Genomic DNA, 6,486 nt, shown 5'->3' with positions numbered 1-6,486 from the left:
CTCCTATTAGAATGGTAATTATCAGGAAAACAGCAATAATAATTATTGGTGTGGATGTGGGGAAAAAGGTTCACTCATATATTGCTGGTGGGGTTGAAAATGTGCAGTCACTGTGGAAAGCAGTATGGAGATTCCTCAGAAAACTTGAAATGGACCCACCTTTTGACCCAGCTCTCCCACTCCTTACTTTATATCCAAAGGACTGAAATCAGCATACTACAGTGACACAGTTACATCAATATTTATAGCTGCTCAGTTCATGACAGCTAGATTGTGTAACCAGTGTAGATTCTGTTCAATTGATGAATGGATAAAGAAACTGTGTTATATATACACAATGGAATACTACTCAGTCATAAAGAAGAATAAAATTATGCATTTGCTGGTAAATGGATGGAGTTGGAAGATATAATGATGAGTCATTGAAATTGACTCATCAGTCTAGATTTAGCTATACTGACACATTGTGGTAGATTCATTGATATCTACTCATTGGTGTAAATTTGTCAGTGTTGTCCCATCAGTGTAGATTAATTGATATCAATAAGATGGTGTAGATTCATTGAAATCAACTCTGGCTTAGATTGGTCAATAAAGTCTCAATGAGGTAGATTTATCAATATTAACCTTTCAGTCTTTATTCATCAATATTGAAATATGTCAATCCCCCAAAACCAGTGACTGATTTTCTTATCTGATAAGTGTATGATGAGACATAGAATGGGGGACATGGGGGTAAGTAAAGAATGGAAGCACTTTGAATTGTGTAGAGGATAATGGAGTGGGAGGGGGTGGAGAAAGAGATAGTGGACCGAGGCAGACACTATTACCCTAGGTTCATGTATGATTACACAATTGGTGTGAGTCTACATAGTGTACAACCATAGAAACAATAGTTGTACCCCATTTGCATACAATGAATCAAAATTCAGTCTTTAAAAATAATACATATATATATATATTTATATATATACTTTAAAAATATTGTCAGGCTGGGGAGATAGCTCAGTTGGTAGAGTGCTTGCCTTGCAAGCACAAGGCCCTGGGTTAGATCCCCAGCATCACAAAAAAAAAAATTGTCTTGTCATGGTATATTTGTCAATATTGATGTATCGATTTTGATTGGTCAATGTAGATTCATTCATATCGACCCACAGAGTTAAATTTGTCATTGACTAACCAGTGGGGTTGATTTTACAATATCAACTCTTTGGTGTATATTCACAAATATTGATTCATTGGTGTAGATTTTTTCATATTGACCAAACTGAATAGATTCCTCAATATCAACTCAAATGGTTTGAATCATTGACATCAACTCAACTGGTTAAAATCATTGAAATTGACTCATCAGTCTAGACTTAGCTATACTGACACATTGTGGTAGATTCATTGATATCTACTCATTGGTGTAGATTTGTCAGTGTTGTCCCATCAGTGTAGATTAATTGATATCAATAAGATGGTATAGATTCATTGAAATCAACTCTGGCTTAAATTGGTCAATAAAGTCTCAATGAGGTAGATTTATCAATATTAACCTTTCAGTCTTTATTCATCAATATTGACTTGACAGGGTAGATTTATTGATATCTACTCATTGGTGTAGATTCATTGACATATACTCACTGGCATACATTTATAGATAACAACCATAAGGGGTACATTTGTTAATATCAACCCATCAGTTAAACTCAAAAATATCTAATAGTTGGTGTAGATTCATTGATATTGACCTCTCAGGGCAGACTTGCCAGTATCTACTCTTCAGTGTAGGTTCAGTGATATTGACCAATTGGGGAAGATTGGTCAATATTGACCTGTCATGAGAGATTTGATGATATCAATTCCACTGAGTGAATTCATCAATTTTGACTCATTTTTAGAGATTCATAGAGATTGACTTAACTGGTTACTTTCATTGATATTGATATGTTGATATTAATTTGTCAATGTTGATTCATTGATATTGGCCCATAAGTGTATATCCTTCAATATTGAGTCTTCTGTGTATATTCATCAATATCAAACTGTTGAAATAGATTAATCAATATCAACACTTTGTTGTAGATTTGTCAATATTGAATTGTCAGGATAGATTTGCCAATATTGACCCATCAGGTTTCATTCCTCAATATCAACTCTATTGGTTAGATTTATTAATATCAACTCTCTGATTAGATTCATCAAAATTAACTGATTCAATTTGTCAAAATGTACTCATTGGGGTAGATTTGTCTTTATCAACCAGTGAGGTTAGACTTGTTGATAACCCTTTGGTGTAGATGCATCAAAATAGACTTGTCAGGGTAGATTAGTCCATATCAACTTATTGAGATAGACTGATCAATATTGACTCTTCTCATTTTATTCTTCATTATCGATCCATCTGTGTAGATTCATCAAAATTGACTCATCAGCATAGATTCATCAACAGCAACAATTCAGTGTAGATTCTTTGATATTGATGAGTCATTATTTGATGATGTAGGTTCATTGATACAGAATTTATGGGGGTAGAGCCATTGATATTGAATCACCTATGTACATTCATTGATGTAGATTCATCAGTTTTGATACATAACTGTAGACTCATCAAATTGGACTCAAAGGTTAGATTTGCTAATATTTATTATCAGTGTGGATTCATCTATATTGACTCTTCAGGGTAGATTTTTCAATATTTACTCTTTGAGATAGATTCCTCAACATTGATTTATCAGGGTAGATTCATCAATATTGACTGGACTGGGGTGGGAGGGGTTAGCATTAGGGTTAGGGTTAGGTTTAAGGTTAGGGATAAGGAGGGTGGTAAGAATGGAGAAAGGAAGGACTGTATAGAGGAAAAAGAGTGGTGGGAGGGGTGGGGGGAAGGGAAAAAAATAACAGAATGAATCAAACAACATTGTCCTATGTAAATTTATGATTACACAAATGGTATGCCTTGACTCCATGTACAAATAGAGAAACAACATGTATCCCATTTGTTTACAATAAAAAAATATTGACTGGACTAGGTAGATTTTTTTTACATCAACTTGTCAGTGTAGATATGTTGATATTAATATGTCAATATAGGCTGGTGTAGATTTATAGTCATTGACTCATTGATATTGATGCATCAACATTGATTCATTGATGTAGATTCACTAACATCAAACTATCAGTGTTGTCAGGGTCTTAAGTCCCCTTGCTCTTCTCGACCAGTGACAAGGGAAGGGAGCACTCCCCAACAAGGTCAGATCGGGAAAGGTAGGGCCAACTGGCCACCTGTACCCAGCCCTCCAGGTGGAGGACAATCAGACATGTCAGGGAGACCAGTCACAGCAGGAACTCATTTATTGAGGAAGTCACACAGCTTTTATGTAGGGTGAAGGCTAGGCAGGTACCAATAAGCTTAAATGTCAGCAAGGCATGGGGGTTTATGCAGGTGGGAGTACCATAGGACTACATGACAAACACAAGCTGATCATGTTCACGGAATTGTTGTTAACCAATCCCTGACAGTGGTCCGATTTATCATCATAAACCTTTGAAACTGCCATTGAGGCCTTGATCTTGCTCACTCACCAGGGAGTAAGGAGTCAACCCGAGTTAGTTAATGTATCATTAGTCCCAAAATATCCCCCTTTTTTGTTTTATATTAAGGGTGTGTCTGTATTAGGTTGCCCCTGGTAGGGTCTTACCTGTCATGGAATATCACCCTAGCAGTTTGGGGGTCTGCCTTACTCGAAGGTGTGCCTGTCTTAGGTTGTCCTCCTCTGAGGATCTTACCCATCATTGACTACCACCTTAGTGCTTCAGGTGGGCCCCTCAGGAGGAGCAGGACTTTAGGGAAAGACACTTAGACCCCAGTGTCTTAATACAAGCGATTCATGATCCTATACAGCTCCTAATCATCATTATGAAGGGTGGTATAATGCTGTCAGACCACCATGAGTTGCACAGACTTAGCCTGGATTTTCAGGAAATGAATAAGCTTTTTGATTATGTGAGACCCAAAGGTGAACACAAGGATAATGATGATTAGCAGTCCCCTAAGCGGGTGGAGGTAGGGGAGGCACCCGTATTCCAGTCTAGAGGAAATTAGAGTGGAACTCGCTCCTATGATGTAGGTTGTAGGTTTTTGATTTTATCTTGTACCATGTCAGAGCAGTTGGCGTAGAAACAGCACTCTTCACCAAGGAACAGGCAAAGCCCTCCTTCCTACACCATTAGCAGATCCAAACCATGATGATTTTGCAGGATGACAGCGGCCAAGGATTCAAGTTGAACCTGTAGATCTAAGATGGTAGAGCTGCAAAGTGCAATGCTAGGAGCTCTGTGTAGCTCTCAAGGAAGTCCACTGTCCAAAGACATCCTAATCTTAATCACTGTTGTCCCATTTTTTGCTACTGCCCATTACACTCTTTCTTAAATGTCATTTTAAGCAGTTTACATATATTGACTCCTGAGTCTATATGAACATTAGTTAAAACAATTTAACATTCTATCTAAAACATGAATTAAAGAAAGGCTGAGAGAGCTTTTAAGTTAACTTTTGTGTGGCAAAGTGGGAAAATGCTTTCATGTTTAACCTTTAAACAAATCAGGCTCTCAATAACATTTAGAAATACATTTAACAAATTTTATATATACCCTATTGATGACAGGTCCTATAATAGAACATGAAATGATAGGTTTACCATTACTGACAATTTAATTTGGAGAATAACAGCTTGATAAATTTTCTGCTTTAAAGGCTCATATACCTGGAAAATATGAACACATTTAATATACAAATAATGTTTTTAAGTATGTTACTCCATGGAATAACTTTGTAAATTAATCAGATGTCTCTAACAAACATGTTTGAGTAATCCCATACATGTCAATGCTAATTCATTTATCTTGTTGTAAAAAAAAAAAAAACAGACAAGTGTAAAAAAAAGCAAGATGTCAGACAAGTCTAAACAGTATTTGCCATCTCTTTCCTGTTGAAAAAAAGTCCTAGAAAAATTGATGTTAGACATTTTATAAACATCAACATTTTATTAGTTTGACACTTAAAGACTTGTGAGTTAATTTTAAAGACATTTTACTTCTATTAGTTTACCCAACTTAAATTGAACCTTTTTAAATCACGTGAATTAAAAATATTTGGATTGATTTTCAAAATTCCAATTTTTATGCACGCTTATATTTAACACAAAATCAAAGGCCTTGTAATGCTTATCTCCATTGCAATGTAACAGATGTTCAAAAATAACTCTAGTTGAATAAAAAATACAACTGATCAAAAAGTTATGAGCTCAAAAAGAATACAGAATTCAGAAAAAAACAACAGTCCTGGAAAAATGATACGGCCATTAATTACTTTAGTAAAGCACCATAAAATTTGCTTTTGCTGTAGTTCAGGTAAGATTTTTGCTCTTCTTTTTTTCCTTGGGTTTGAGACTGGTCTCCTATTGAGCCTTCAGGCTTTCTCTATTTACATTTCAATGTAAGTTTTGACTGAGATCTGGATCTGAAAGGGGCCAAAATGTTCTAGCAGAAACAACACCAAGGGCATTTTAACACTTATCCTGGTTCAATTCAGGTTTGGACACAGAAAATTGTGAAACAATTATCTCCCACTACTTGTGGGGAATGGGACTACTATATCATACTCCTTGCAAGGACGTTCCACTGATGGTTGGGCTGGTTACTCCCTCCACACCAGTGTATGTGGAACCTCGTGGTAGGAGGACTAGCTTGGCTGTGTCAGGGAATGAAAGCAGAAACAGCTGAGTCAAATTTGGAGGAGGAGGAGGGATTAAGAGGGGGAGAAGAAGCAGGCATTCAAGTTTGCAGGAAGTGCATAAAAGCACAAGAAAGAAGACTCTTGAAGATAAGGAATCCCTTTCCCTCTGCCCGCTCACTCATGGAAGCTTTATGCCAATATCTTTGGTAGCCACAATCCACCTTCCCATGGAGCGATCTTTCATCCCTGCACAGGCCAATTTGTGATTGGTAGTCATTACTTCCCAAATTAAAATTTTAGCATTTACTGGGAAGGCCATACAGGGAGGGGGGAGGTTAGAGTCAGTGTGTTTTCTCCTACTTTGATCTTTAGGTGGCAGCTCTTTGGGGGGAATCTTGGAGTCCCCTTTGGGAGGTCCTGGAGAGAAGCAGGCCTTAAGGGTGGATAATGTAGTGTAGACTCCCAATGGGGGACCCTCCCCTAAATTGATTTCCCTCTTCCTAACAAGTTGTTCTACACGATCCCATGTGGACCAGTCAAAAAGATTAGCAGCAGGAAGCCAAGGGGCCACCTGAGTAAATGGTATCACAGGCTTTTTCCACCTGTGTATCAGACAACTCAAGGCCCCTACTCTTCAGTATGAGTCTAAGAGCTGAGAGCACAGGGTCACCATGTGTGGTGTATGTTTGCCCAATCTTTTCAGGGATGCCCTTACCTCAGAACTCGCTTGGCCTGATCTGGAGGTACTTTTGGTTTCAAAGCTG

The sequence above is a fragment of the Sciurus carolinensis genome (assembly GCF_902686445.1).
Source record: "Sciurus carolinensis chromosome 14 unlocalized genomic scaffold, mSciCar1.2 scaffold_101_arrow_ctg1, whole genome shotgun sequence".
NCBI classification, from domain to species: Eukaryota; Metazoa; Chordata; class Mammalia; order Rodentia; family Sciuridae; genus Sciurus; species Sciurus carolinensis.
The sequence above is the reverse complement of the archived record's forward strand: the minus strand, read 5'-3'. Positions refer to the sequence as shown.